Source organism: Pongo abelii, chromosome 13, assembly GCF_028885655.2.
Source record: "Pongo abelii isolate AG06213 chromosome 13, NHGRI_mPonAbe1-v2.0_pri, whole genome shotgun sequence".
NCBI classification, from domain to species: Eukaryota; Metazoa; Chordata; class Mammalia; order Primates; family Hominidae; genus Pongo; species Pongo abelii.
In genome coordinates, this window is record NC_071998.2 from 60,778,118 (window position 1) to 60,793,504 (window position 15,387).

Genomic DNA, 15,387 nt, shown 5'->3' on the forward strand with positions numbered 1-15,387 from the left:
AGGCAGGAGAATTGCTTGAACCTGGGAGGCGGAGGTTGCAGTGAGCTGAGATTGAACCACTGCACTCCAGCCTGGGTGACAGAGTGAGACTGCATCTCAAAAAATAATAGTAATAATAAATAAAACAAAAACATAACCGGGATGTCCAGGGATGACAGTGGGCTCTGGGAACAGCTGTATTCAAGGCTTCAAATACTGCCTTCCAGGCTCACGCTGGTTCCATGTGTCAGTTCTCCTCCTCACTGTATGTTGCCCTTTTTTTCTCCTGTGCACACAGTTTTCTGTGCCAAAAGATGGCCATTTGCAGTTCCAGACTTACACAGTACAACTCAGCAAATGTAGCAGACAGAAACACTTCTCTTTCCCAACATTGGTGGGCCGGTCGGAGTATCTGGAGGGGGACAGCATAGGGAGTCCTTAGAGAAAGAGGAGTAGCACAGTATACTGAGATCAGCAACACAGTCAAGAAACTGGGCTGGGTGCAGTGGCTCACACCTGGAATCCCAGAACTTTGGGAGGCTGAAGTGGGAGGATCACTTGAGCCCAGGAGTTTGAGACCAGCCTGGACAATAGAGTGAGACCTTGTCTCTACAAAAATTTAAAAAATAACCATATCTGGTGGCGCACACTTGTAGTCCCACTTGAGAGGCTGGGGTAGGAGGATTGCTTGAGCCCAAGAGGTCAAAGCTACAGTAAGCCATGCTCAGTGTCACTGCTTTCCTTTATTTTCCTTGTTTTCTTCTTTCTCTCTCTCTGCAATTCTTTATTTTCCTTGACATTTTGGACACACTTGGGAGGCCTGCCCTGCTGTCCCCAGAAAACTCATTATATAAGGAGGAAACATTGCTCTCTCCTCAGTGTATGTGTGTGGCATCATCTTGACATCTGAACCAAATTTTGGGTGGAGGCTCTATCCTGCTCCTGCAGAGTGTCTGCAACCCCTAGCATGGAAGGAGGTCTTGGTCTCTCTCCTTCATGGGCTGCCATATGAGTGCTGCCTCCAACTCCAACACATGGCGTCCAGCCTGGGTGACAGTGAAAGTCCCTATCTCAAAAGATAAAAAGAAACTAAGAGCCTAGAGGAAAAGACAAGAGTAAACAAATGGCCATAATTTTATAACGTTGTGTGCTACGGGAGCCCAAAAGAATAAGTGGCTGAATTTTTGTTCTAAAATATTTTTTTTTTTTTTTGAGACGGAGTTTCACTCTTGTTGCCCAGGCTGGAGTGCAATGACACGGTCTTGGCTTACCACAACATCTGCTTCACAGGTTCAAGCGAGTCTTCTGCCTCAGCCTCCCGAGTAGCTGGGATTACAGGCATGCACCACCACGCCCAGCTAATTTTGTATTTTTAGTAGAGACAAGGTTTCTCCATGTTGATCAGGCTGGTCTTGAACCCCTGACCTCAGGTGATCTGCCCGCCTCGGCCTCCCAAAGTGCTGGGATTACAGGCGTGAGCCATCGCGCCTGGCCTTTTTTTTTTTTTTGAGATGGAGTTTCACTCTTGTCACCCAGGCGGGAGTGCAATGGTGAAATCTCAGGTCACTGCAACCTCTACTTCCTGGGTTCAAGCTATTTTCCAGCCTCAGCCTCCCAAGTAACTGGGATTATAGGCTCCTGTCACCATGCCTGGCTAATTTTTGTTTACATTTTTAGTAGAGACAGTGTTTCACCGTGTTGGCCAGGCCGGTCTTGAACTCCTGACCTCAGGTGATCCACCCGCCTCAGCCTCCCAAAGTGCTAGTATTACAGGGGTAAGCCACCGAACCCGGCCCTTTGTTCTAAAAATTAGCAGATTTAGTCATTCCACAGTGTATCCATATTTCAAAACATCATGTTGTATACACCATTAATATGTACATTTTATTTGCCAAAGATAAATAATAATTAGCCAAAAAAAAAAAAAACCGTTTCAATCTGCCATGGTTAATATCAATGATTCATCATCTGAGTAAATGCATATAATCCTTTGAACTTAATACATCATTTCTCTTAAGTATAACAGTTTCTCTTGAAAAGCTCTACAACTTACTGTCTCGTACTTCCGCCTTACTCTGTCTATCTCATTATCCTTAGAAGACGAAAGGCTCATCCTAACTTTTTACAATGAGCAACATTGTCTACTTAGTATGGTTTCCCAAAAATGCAGTGGTTTTGTTTTTTCCTTGTGTTCATGTGTACATTATCATCATGAAGACTGCAAATTGTTTTTGCTCTCTATGCAGGATCTAAAAAAAAATTTTTTTGCAAATTGCATTGGAGTGGGGTCAGAGTGAAGGAAAGCAAAAGCACTAGGAAAGTTAAATAAATGCCAATTTCAAAAGAAAACTTTAGGCAGTCTCATTCAAAAATGGCTTTTGGAGTATATATAAAAATCTCAGATGTTCAAATTGGAGAACACTTAAAAAGCAAGTATTTAAATGTTGAGACATTCCATCATAGGATTCTGAAGTGAAGCAAATACAAACGATATATTCTGATAATAAAAATAAACACAAATGAAACATGCATAAAAGTTGGTTTGTTCAGGTAAATTCCTTGGAGACCAATTGGCATTTCAATGGGTGGTGATAACAGAAAATGATTTTTTAGTATGCCCAAAGCTGATGACCTTAACATCAACATAGAAACACAGGAGGTGATTGCAAGCTTTTAAAAAGTTACTTTGATTTCTATAGAAAAAGAAAACATCTCTCCCCTGTCCCCTCTCCCCTCTCCCCTCTCCCCTCTCCCCTCTCCCCTCTCCCCTCTCCCCTCTCCCGTCTCCCCTTTCTTCGGTCTCCCTCTCCTTCTTTTTTCGGTCTCCCGCTGTTATCGAAGCTGGACTGTACTGCCATGATCTCGGCTCGATGCAACCTCCCTGCCTCGGGCTCCTGTGACTCTCCTGCCTCGGCCTGCCGAGTGCCTGGGATTGCAGCCGCGCGCCGCCACGCCTGAATGGTTTTTGTATTTTTGGTGGAGACGGGGTTTCGCCGTGTTGACCGGGCTGGTCTCCAGCTCCTGCCCTCGAGTGATCTGCTTGCCTCGGCCTCCCGAGGTGCTGGGATTGCAGACGGAGTCTCGCTAACTCAATGCTCAATGGTGCTCAGGCTGGAGTGCAGTGGTGTGATCTCGGCTCGCTGCAACCTCCACCTAGCAGCCTCCTGCCTTGGCCTCTTAAAGTGCTAAGATTACAGCCTCTGCCCCGCCGCCACCCCGTCTAGGAAGTGAGGAGCATCTCTGCCTGGCCGCCCATCGTCTGGGATGTGAGGAGCCCCCGGCCGCCCTATCTGGGAAGTGAGGAGCTCCTCTGCCCGGCCGCCCATCGTCTGGGATGTGAGGAGCGCCTCTGCCCGGCTGCCACCCCGTCTCGGAAGTGAGGAGCGCCTCTGCCCGGCTGCCACCCCATATGGGAAGTGAGGAGTGCCTCTGCCCAGCCGCCCCGTCTGGGAGGTGAGGAGCGCCTCTGCCTGGCCGCCACCCCGTCTGGGAGGAAGTGAGGAGCGCCTCTGCCCAGCTGCCCCATCTGGGAAGTGAGGAGCGCCTCTGCCCGGCTGCCACCCCCTATGGGAAGTGAGGAGCGCCTCTGCCCGGCCGCCCCATCTGGGAAGTGAGGAGCGCCTCTGCCCGGCCGCCCCATCTGGGAAGTGAGGAGCGCCTCTGCCTGGCCGCCACCCCGTCTGGGAGGAAGTGAGGAACACCTCTGCCCGGCCGCCCCGTCTGGGAAGTGAGGAGCGCCTCTGCCTGGCCGCCACCTCGTCTGGGAGGAAGTGAGGAGCGCCTCTGCCCGGCTGCCCCATCTGGGAAGTGAGAAGCGCCTCTGCCCGGCTGCCACCCCGTATGGGAAGTGAGGAGCGCCTCTGCCCGGCCGCCCCGTCTGGGAGGTGAGGAGTGCCTCTGCCTGGCCACCCCGTCTGGGAAGTGAGGAGCGCCTCTGCCCGGCCACCCCGTCTGGGAAGTGAGGAGCGCCTCTGTCTGGCCGCCACCCCGTCTGGGAGGAAGTGAGGAGCGCCTCTGCCCGGCCGCCACCCCGTCTGGGAGGAAGTGAGGAGCACCTATGCCCGGCTGCCCCGTCTGGGAGATGAGGAGCACCTCTGCCCGGCCGCCCCGTCTGGGAGGTGAGGAGTGCCTCTGCCTGGCCGCCACCCCGTCTGGGAGGAAGTGAGGAGCGCCTCTGCCCGGCTGCCCCATCTGGGAAGTGAGGAGCGCCTCTGCCCGGCCGCCACCCCCTATGGGAAGTGAGGAGCACCTATGCCCGGCTGCCCCGTCTGGGAGATGAGGAGCACCTCTGCCCGGCCGCCCCGTCTGGGAGGTGAGGAGCGCCTCTGCCTGGCCGCCACCCCGTCTGGGAGGAAGTGAGGAGCGCCTCTGCCCGGCTGCCCCATCTGGGAAGTGAGGAGCGCCTCTGCCCGGCCGCCACCCCCTATGGGAAGTGAGGAGCGCCTCTGCCGGCCGCCACCCCATATGGGAAGTGAGGAGCGCCTCTGCCTGGCCACCACCCCGTCTGGGAAGTGAGGAGTGCCTCTGCCCGGCCTCCCTGTCTGGGAGGTGAGGAGCGCCTCTGCCTGGCCGCCACCCCGTCTGGGAGGAAGTGAGGAGCGCCTCTGCCCGGCCGCCCGGTCTGGGAAGTGAGGAGCGCCTCTGCCTGGCTGCCACCCCCTATGGGAAGTGAGGAGCGCCTCTGCCCGGCCGCCCACTCTGGGAAGTGAGGAGCGCCTCTGCCCGGCCGCCCCGTCTGCTGGGAGGTGAGGAGCGCCTCTGCCCGGCTGCCACCTGGTCTGGGAGGAAGTGAGGAGCGCCTCTGCCCGGGCGGCCCCGTCTGGGAAGCGAGGAGCGCCTCTGCCCGGGCGGCCCCGTCTGGGAAGCGAGGAGCGCCTCTGCCCGGCCGCCCTGTCTGGGAGGTGAGGAGCGCCTCTGCCCGGCTGCCCTGTCTGGGAGGTGTACCCAACAGCTCCGAAGAGACAGCGACCATCGGGAGCGGGCCATGAGGACGATGGCGGTTTTGTTGAAGAGAAGAGGAGGAAGTGTGGGGAAAGGAAGGAGAGATCAGATTGTTGCTGTGTCTGTGTAGAAAGAGGTGGGCATAGGAGACTCCATTTTGTTCTGACTAGGAGAAATTCTTCTGCCTTGGGATGCTGTTGATCTATGGCCTTTCCCCCAGCCCCATGCTCTCTGAAACATATGCTGTGTCAACTCAGGGTTAAATGGATTAAGGGCGGTGCAAGATGTGCTTTGTTAAACAGATGCTTGAAGGCAGCATGCTCTTTAAGAGTCATCACCACTCCCTAATCTCAAGTACTCAGGGGCACAAACACTGCAGAAGGCCACAGGGACCTCTGCCTAGGAAAACCAGAGACCTTTGTTCATGTGTTTATCTCCTGACCTTCTCTCCACTATTATCCTATGACCCTGCCATATCCCCCTCTCCCAGAAACACCCAAGAATCATCAATAAATTCTTCATAAATTAAAAAAAAAAAAAAAAAAAGATTAAAGACAAACAAAAAATAATTTTAGAAGGCATTATGGGAAAGTGTATTTTAATTCTTGTGCAAGATACAAATAATGTAAACCATAAAGGAAAATGTCAATAAATTAAATCATACCAAAAAAAAAAAAAGAAAAAGAAAACATATTTTTAGCCATTATCTAAGGCACTTAGGAACAACAAATTGCACATCAATGTGGATCTCAACTCAGAAAGATGGAGAAACGAGTCATTTAACATGCACTTATCCGTGGCTCCCCTAAATGTGTGGAGGGTAGTTGGAATCTTGGACAGCATAAAACACGATATAATGAAATTACTAAATATATCCTAGGAAACAAAACAAAACAAAAAAGCTTGAAGAAACTGCAAACAATTTAGCACTTCCTCTATGGGAAGATCCCTATTTTAGAACGGTTCTGATTTGTCAAATTGATTTAAACAGTGAAGAGTGGCCTAGGCAGGGGTGTAAAATCCCTGGGAGCCGTTAAGGAAAAAGACTCCTCCAGAGAAGAGGCTCCAAAACTGGAGGGGCTGCAATGAGTTAGGAAGAGCTGGAATCCGGCTGCTTTAGGAAAACGGAAATTCTGCAACATTGGATAGATGACAGCTAGTAAAAATGCAAAGATACAAGACTGTAAGGCTTTTCCTAGGATGAACAGAAAGGAAGCTTGCTCTAACAGTGGGTAAATATGGCTGTTTAGAGCTGGCATCAGAAGAAAACCTGCATATCTGAGTCTCCAAGGAGTGTGGTTTTTCTGCCTAAGACAGCCTGAAAACGACATAAAGGTTTCGCTCAGAATAAGCCAATCAAGTTGGGTTTGGTGGTGATTATCAGCACTCAAAACACTGTAGAGAGGTACCACTTGTACTTCGGTGGCTCCGGCCCCTTATGTCCTCTTCTCATGTGTACTGCTTTGTTTAGAGTTAGTGGCGTTTAATAAAGACTTTTTTACTGGCTGGGAGCGGTGGCTCACTCCTGTAATCAGGCACTTTGGGAAGCCGAGGCCGGCAGATCACTTGAGGTCAGCAGTTGGAGACCAGCCTGGACAACATGGTGAAACCCTGTCTCTACTAAAAAATACCAAACAACAACAACAAAAAATTAGCTGGGCGTGGTGGCACATGTCTGTAATCCCAGATACTCTGGAGGCGGAGGCACGAGAATCACTTGACCCCGGGAGGCGGAGGTTGCTGTGGGGGAGATCGCACCACTGCACTCCAGCCTCGGCGACAGAGCGAGACTCTGTCCTTGGGGGGAAAAAAGAGATTTTTTTGCTTTTATAGAAAAAGCATAATGGAATAAATGGTGTGCTAGATTTGCCCTCCAATTATTTAAACACAGTGTAAGCCTGATTTATGCAGCCAAAGCTGGCAGCGATTGCAGTCTCTACCAAAATACTCATTACTGTAGGTGAAAGGAGAAAAAAGTAATCTTTCTACAGAGGCTCTACCTAAGGGACTCTACATCCCTGTTCCTGGGGATGCCTTTTGCAGTGTTAAACAGAATACCTGCCATTAGTATGGACCGTCTTACCTACCTACAGGTAAATGAGAAGGTGAAGACGACCATACTTCACCAGAATCCTTGCATTACAAAAGAATCACAGGGTCTTCTCAGGTGTTTGTCTATAAATCACTAAATAGGGGAGGCTAATGACAGAAAAAAAAAATCCTACAGTACTGCTGATTAAACATCATCCAGTACAGAAGCAAAATACAAAAACAAAAATCAATCAGAACTTAGAACAAAAGCAAATAAAAAATTATTTTTAAATGGAGATAACCAACCTAAAAGCTTAATAATAAAAACATTTTAACACTCGATGTGGTGGCTCCTAACTAACAGGCAGGCAGAGAATACAGAAGGAAACATGCAATCTTAGCTGTACCAAGGTTTGTGAACCCAAACCTATCATAGAATTCGTAGCAGTTGAAGAAATGTGATGGAAATGGAGATTTATTTTTATTAAGAGACAGGGTCTCGCTCTGTTGCCCAGGCTGGTTTTGAACTCCTGGGCTCAACTGATCCACCTCAGCCTCCCAAAGTGCTGGGATTACAGATGTGAGTCACCATGCCCGGCTGAGATTTCAAAAATTAAGCCTTCAAAAAACATTATTTTGTGTACTTAAAAAAAAAAAGCAATCCAATGAGCAACATCTTTCTTATCTTTGTTTTCACTTCTGGGAAGCAGAAACTTTCTTCTTTTTAATGCTAGCCTTCAAGAAACACTTATATAATAGATTGCCGAGAGTTGAGGTTAGTTTTTTTTTGTTTTGTTTTTTGTTGTTGTTTATTTTCTGCAAAGGACCAGACAGTAAATGTTTTAGACTTTGAGGGCTGAAAACTAGTGTGTGTGACTGCAGCCACAGGCAGTAAGTATATAAGAAGAGCTGCATTCCAATAAAACTTTGTGAACACTGAAATTTGAATTTCATGTAATCTTTATGTATTTGACAAATACATAAGATATCTTTTTATTAAAAAATATTTTTATTTCTTCAACCATTTAAAAATGTAAAAACATTCTTAGTTCACTAGCCCTACAAAACCAGACTGTAGGCCAGATTTCACTTCGGGCTGTAGTCTGCAGACACCAACACTCATTTGTATAAGCAAAGGCTTATGTAAGAAAACTGCACACATTCAGGAAAGAGAAAATGGGTTGAGACTGTTACTATTCATTGAGGGCCATATTCACTCAATGTGAGAAATGAAAAGAACAAATATTTGTTGGAAACCTAGTGTTTCAAAACTGTTAGCCTCGTGTAGGGGCGTTGAGCTAACAGTTTATGTATTTTATTGATTTACTCTTCACAACGATGCTATGGGGTATTACACACACATATCCACACAAACTGAGTCTCAGAGAAATTAAATAACTTGCTTGGACCTGGTACCCAGCTAGAATTTGAACATGGGTCATGATATGATTTGGATCTGTGTCCGCACCCAAATCTCATGTTGAATTATAATTCCCAGTGAGGGAGGTGGGGCCTGATGGGAAGTGATTGGATCACAGGAGTGGATCCTTCAAGAATGGTTTGGCACCATCCTCTCCATGGTGTTCTCATGATGGTGAGTGAGCTCTCATGAGATCTGGTTGTTTAAAAGTGTGTAGTTGGCCAGACGTGGTGGTTCATGCCTGTAATCTCAGGACTTTGGGAGGCCGAGGCAGAAAGATCACACCTGAGGTCAGGAGTTCGAGACTAGCCAGGCCAACATGGCAAAACCCCGTCTCTACTAAAAATACAAAAATTATCCGGGCATGGTGGTGGATGCCTGTAATGCCAGCTACTCAGGAGGCTGAGGCAGTCTGAGAATCACTTGAACCTGGGAGGTGGATGTTGCAGTGAGCCAAGACCATGCCATTGCACTCCAGCCTGGGTGTCAAGAGCAAAACTCCTTCTCAAAAAAAAAAAAAAAAAAAAAGTGTAGCACCTCTCCCCTCTCTCTGGTGCCTGCTCTGGCCATGTGACGTGGCTGCTCCCCCTTTGCCTTACACCATGATTGAAAGTTTTCTGGCCGGGCATGGTGGCTCACGTCTGTAATCCCAGCACTTTGGGAGGCCGAGGCAGGACTGTCACCTGAGGTCAGGAGTTTGAGACCAGTCTAGTCAACGTGGCGAAACCCTGTCTCTGCTAAAAAATACAAAAATTAGCTGGATGTAGTGGTGGGCGCCTGTAACCCAGTTGTTGGGAGGCTGAGACAGGAGAATTGCTTGCACCCATGAGGTGGAGGTGGCAGTGAGCTGAGATCGTGTCACTGCACTCCAGCCTGAGCGACAGATCAAGACTCATCTCAAAAAAAAAAAAAAAAAAGACAGTTTCTGAGCAGATGCCAGCACCATGCTTCCTGTACAGCCTGCAGACCATGAGCCAATTATACCTCTTCTTTATAAATTACCCAGTCTCAGGTATTTCTTTATAGCAATACAATGTGAGAATGGCCTAACACAGGTTGGTCTTTTGAGAAAACCCTAAATGATACCATTTGACTTAGGAAGAATTGAGTTTGTAGTGAAAACCAGGAGTAAAAACTGCATTCAACTCTTTACTTGAGTTGAAACTCAAGAAGCAACTGTTTCATTGCAAGGTGAATAGAGGCCACATGAACTAGAGAACAGATGAGAGATAGCAAGAATTCGCTGCTCTGCCAGGGCAGCAGCCACAGAGGCCACCCCAAATCAACCCAAACCGACTTCTGGGTGTGACCCCATAGTTGGGCAGGTTAACTCTCATACAAGAGCTAGTGGCTTCATATTGCTGTTCTAAAATATGGCATTTATGCATGACTGCTTTGGTATTGCAGAATAAATAAGTGAATAAAATATCACATTTACATTGACTTCTGGGCATTTCCTTTTTTCTCCCCTCTTTTTAGAAGTGTAATATATACTCCTTTTGTAGAAACCTTAGCATAATATAGATAAGGAGTATAAATTTAAAATTATCCCTACTCTTATGTGTCAAAATAATCACGGTTAACATTCTTGCGTAGTATCCTTTAAATCCTTCTAGCCTTTTTTTTTTTTCTGAGCACATACACATGTTTTAAAGTGAGACTATAGTGGGCAAGCTTCTTTTTATAGAAATATATTGTGAACGTATTTCTATGTCATTTCTCAAAGTCTGATTTTCATAATGTCTCTAAAAACAAACTAGGGCAAAATGACCATAGTCAAGTAAGTTTGTGCAATTCTGCACGCTACGTCAGCCCCTGGGATATGAATGATGCATACTGGATCACAACAAAGACTCTGCAAAGAAATTCAGTAGAGAAACTCGGTTCACCTCGCCTGTGTATCCCACACTTATCTAATCATAGGATCCTCCTATAAGGTAACATTTACAACATCAATGTACTACAGAATATCCGTGGTGAAAAGCTATTCTACACCATTTGTAATGGATGCATACTATTCTACTGGTGTTTATTTATTTATTTATTTATTTATTTATTTATTTATTTGAGACGGAGTCTCACTCTGTCGCCCAGGCTGGAGTTCAGTGCACGGATCTCAGCTCACTGCAACCTCCACCTCCCGGGTTCAAGTGATTCTCCTGCCTCAGCCTCCTGAGTAGCTGGGATTACAGGCGCATGCCACCATGCCCAGCTAATTTTTGTTTTTAGTAGAGACGGGGTTTTGCCATGTTGGCCAGGCTGGTCTCGAACTCCTGACCTCAGGTGATCCACCTGCCTGGGCCTCCCGAAGTGCTGGGATTACAGGAGTGAGCCACCACACCTGGACCCTACTGTTATTTAAACCATCCATGAGAACTGAACATTGATATTGTTTTCAAATTTTCACTATTATAAAAAATGCTACCATGTACATTTTTTTGCAGCTAAATCTTTGCAAACTTTCGTGATAATTCCTTGGGCATGCAATTGCTTTGAAAAGTAGATGAACATTTCTATGGTTTTTAAATTGTTACGGCCCAATTATCTCCTAGAAAAGTTGTGCCAGTTTGGATCCCCACTAGCAATATGTCCTTTTCCCCCAGTTCTTAACCAAAAGGGTGTTTTATATTTTTTAATCTGTACCAGCATAGGCAGATAACTGTACCTCACTATTTTATAATACATTTCTTTGAAAGCATAGCAAATATTTAAGAAAAGTTTATTGGCTGTTTTTATTTCTTATTTTATAAAATGTCAATTTATATCATTTGCCAGATTTTTCTGAATATGTGTTCATTTTTTCATATTGACTTGTAAGTTATAAAGATATTAATCCCATTAATGGGCATTTTTCTATATCCATATCCATACTTTTTAACTTTATTTAGGCTTATTTTTCATTTATAATAGTTTCACATCTTTAATAGTTTCTACCTTTAGTTTTGTGCAAATGATGATTTATGAATCATGATTTATTAATCTTCACCTATATTTTAAGTGCTTTTATCATTTTACTTATATCTTTAATGTATGTAGAATTTATTTTGGTGTACAGTGTGATATAATTTGAATTATTCCTAGATAATATTTTATTTAAACAAAATTTAGTAGATAATACATGTATTTCCCCACTGATTTGTGATGCCACCTTTTTTTTTCTTTAGATGGAGTCTCACTCTGTTGCCCAGGTTGGGTGGAGTAGTTCTATTATAGCTCACTGCAGCTTCACACTCCTGAGTTTAAATTCTCCTCCCACCTCAGTCTCCTGAGCAGCTGGGACTACAAGCGCACACCACCAAGCCCACTTTGCTGCCTAGACTGGTCTCGAACTCATGGCTTCAAGCCATCTTCCCACCTCAGCCTCCCGAAGTGCTGGGAGTACAGGCATGGGCCCTGCACCTGGCCACCACTCTTATAAAATATATTAAATTTTTATGCTTTTTTTTTTTTTTTTTTTGAGACAAAGTCTCACTCTGTTGCCCAAGCTGGAGTGCAGTGACACAATCTTGGCTCGCTGCAACCTCCACCTCCCGGGTTCAAGCGATTCTCCTGCCTGAGCCTCCTGAATAACTGGGACTACAGGCAGGCACCACCATGCCCAGCTAATTTTTGTATTTTTAGTAGAGACAGGGTTTCACCGTGTTGGCCAGGCTGGTCTTGAACTCCTGACCTCGTGATCCGCTTGCCTCAGCCTCCCAAAGTGCTGGGATTACAGGGGTGAGCCACTGTGCCCAGCCAATTCTTACACATTCTTATGTCTTCAAAATAGACTGTAATTTCTGGTAGGGCACATTCCCCTAAGTTACTTTTCCTTTGTAAAATATTCTTGACTATTCTTGTAGGTCAAGAGTTAAACTATGAATTAAGAATGTTTTCCATTATTTGGGTGAATCAAGGTGTTTTCCATTATTTTGTATGGTCTATGTTCTAACAGTTTTTTAAAAATTTATTTATTTATTTATTTATATTTTTAGAGATGGGGTATTGCTCTGTCGCTCAGGCTGGAGTGCAGTGACATGATCACAGCTCACTATAGCCTCAAGCTCCTGGACTCAAGTGATCCTACTATCTCAGCCTCTCAAGTAGATGGAACTACAATCATGTGCCCAGCTAATATTTTATTTTATTTTTTGTAGAGAGAGGATCCCACTTTGTTGGCTAGTTTAAAACTCCTAGCCTCAAGCAATCCTCCCGTCTCAGCCTCCCAAAATGCTGGGCTTACAGGTGTGAGCCACTGCACCTGGCCTCTAATCTTTTAGAGAAATTATTGGTTCCTTAAAGGTTTGAAAGATGTTGTCTATATAATCTGGGCGCTGAAGTTCTCTGATATTTGTCAATCAAAAAATTAGTTCTGTCTGTACAACTGTACCACCCATCAAAACTCTTGTCAGTTAAAAAAGTAGTTTTCAGTCTATACAACTGTACCACCCATGAAAACTTTTCTAGGATGGTTTTAGAGTCATTTTATCAAGATGTCCAAAATTATTAGTTGATTTTATCTATAGTTACACCTCTCTTCTCATTCATAATATATATTTAGATTTTCTCTTGTTTTTGTTTGGCTTTGTCAAAAGTGTGTCTATTTTATTGGTCTTTTCAAAGATCCACTGCTTGGGTTTATATGTTAATCTCATTTTATTATTTTCTTGTGCTTTTCCTAGATACTGTTCATTTTCAAATATAAATTGATCGCTTGGCTTATTTTTATTTTTTCATAGATGACAATGAAGCATATGAGGCTCTAAATTTTTCCGTAAGTACTGCTTTAAGGTATAGGGTATATTATGGATATACTGCTTTTTCTATTGTTGTAAACAGATTATAATTTGTATTTTCTGTTTTGATCTAAAAATTATTTTAAGACAGTATTTTAATCTCTACTATTTTTAGTCTTTCAAAATTATCCTTTTGTTATTAATTGCTCACTTTATTGCCTAGTGATAAAAAATGCAATCTTTTTTTAGAGACAGTGTCTCTCTCTGTCACTCAGGCTGGAGTGCAGTGCATGATCGCAGCTCATTGCAGCCTTGAACTCCTGGACTCAAGCCATCCTCTTGCCTCAGCCTCTTGAGGAGCTGTGACTTTGCTTTTGATCCAAATTGAGATTCTAACTTTTAGTAAGGAGGTTTAAGTGGCATGTGCATTCTATTTTCCTTCGTCTTATTTTGTCTTTTTCTTGTGCCTCCTCTTTTTCCTGGCTTTTGCTGTATATAGATAAGTCTGCTTTTGTTTTCTGCAAACTATGCAAGAATTGACTATACTTCCTATTTATAATTTTCACCTCACGATTACTCCTCCTCTTCCCCAACCAGCTGTTTATTTCCGCCATTCTAATAAAATGGCTCTAATCAGTCACCAATAACCTCAGATTCCTAAATTCAGGGGACGCTTTTCAGCACTGGTCTTACTATACTCCTCAATGCCATTCAGCACAGTTGACTAGCCCACCTCCCACCTTACTCAACAGCCTTGCAATTTGCTGGGTTTTGTTTGTCCTGTTATTTCCTGAGCTACCTTTCTGCCTCCTCCTTCTCCTCCTCTTTGGTTCTAGGCTGTAACCACTTCTTCTCCCAGGTGATCTCATCCACTTCTTTGGCTCCAATTACTGTTAAATATGACTATGACATTCAAATTTCCAGTCCAGTCCACTTCTTTTGAGATCTGAACTAATACACACAATCATTCTCTTGACATTCCCAGTTGACAGGCACTGCAACCTCAACATGTCCAAAGATGAACCCATGCCCTTTCCCTCATCCACCCCCTTTTTTCTCCCTTTCCACCATCCTCACCACTCTGCAGTAACATCTACCTGCTGCTCAGGCCATAGACTTGAGGGTCATTACTGGACTTTTTTATGCCTTACCCCTGACATCCTAACATCACCAAGTCCAAATGACTCTGCCTCTGATGTATTTCTTGAAACTATTCACTTCTTTCCACCCCCACTGCTAACCTTCAGGTCTGGAAAACCATCATCTTTTGCCCGGACAAATAGAAATCTCCTGGCTAGTCTCCCAGCTTCCACTCTTGTCCCTCTAAAATCCATTTTCCCTGGCACTCATAAAGAGCTTGCGGAAATACAAGTGGGATTATAGCATTCTTCTGCTTTAAAGCTTCCAACAGATTGCCCCTCCCTTTAGAACCAAAATCAAACACCGTGTTACAACCTGCAACACGTGGCCCTTGTGAACTGGGCCCTGCCAACCACCCCAGCACTTCCCCTTCCTTCTTGTCCAGTTTATATTCCAGCCACCCCACTGTCATCCTGTTCCTCCAAACGCTGGTCACATTCCTGCCAAACTCCTTCCACACTCCCTACACATTTTCTGAGGCTAGTTCCTTTTTGTCATCTAGGTCCCAGCTTAAATGTGAAGACCCTCAGGGAGTCCTTCCCTGCCTCCTTAATCTGTAGTAGCCTCTCCCCACCCTCCAAGTCACAATCACATCACCCTATTCTATTCTCGCCACTATGCTTATCCTTATCTGAGAGTACATGGATAATCTGTTTACTACGTATTTCTCTCTACTAACAGAAACTCCCTGAACACAGGGACCTTGTCTATTTTTCACCTTTGTATCCACAGTGACAACAGTGCCTGGCATGAATAGGCGTGCTCAATAAAATGGGTCAAATGAATGGTACACTCCAGTAAATCCCTTGCTGCTGTGATGCAGGCATAGAAAGATGCAGGGTTGGATTCAGCAGATCCAAATTTAAACACTGTCTGTGCCACTTATTATATGTGCCTCTTGGCAAGTTATCCAATCCTCAATTTCCTCATCAGAAATATGTACATAATAATAATTATCTACTGTACAGAGCTGCTGTAAGGATTAAATGAGAAAAACCTAAACACCCAATGCCATGAGTAGTTTACAATAAAAGCTTAATTAATACATGATAGCTAGTACATGTCTGCATAAAGCACACACACACACACACACACACTTTGATGCTTGTCTTTGCTTGGTGTTGTTTCTACTGTTGAGCCAATGAAACCTCAACTTGTGTG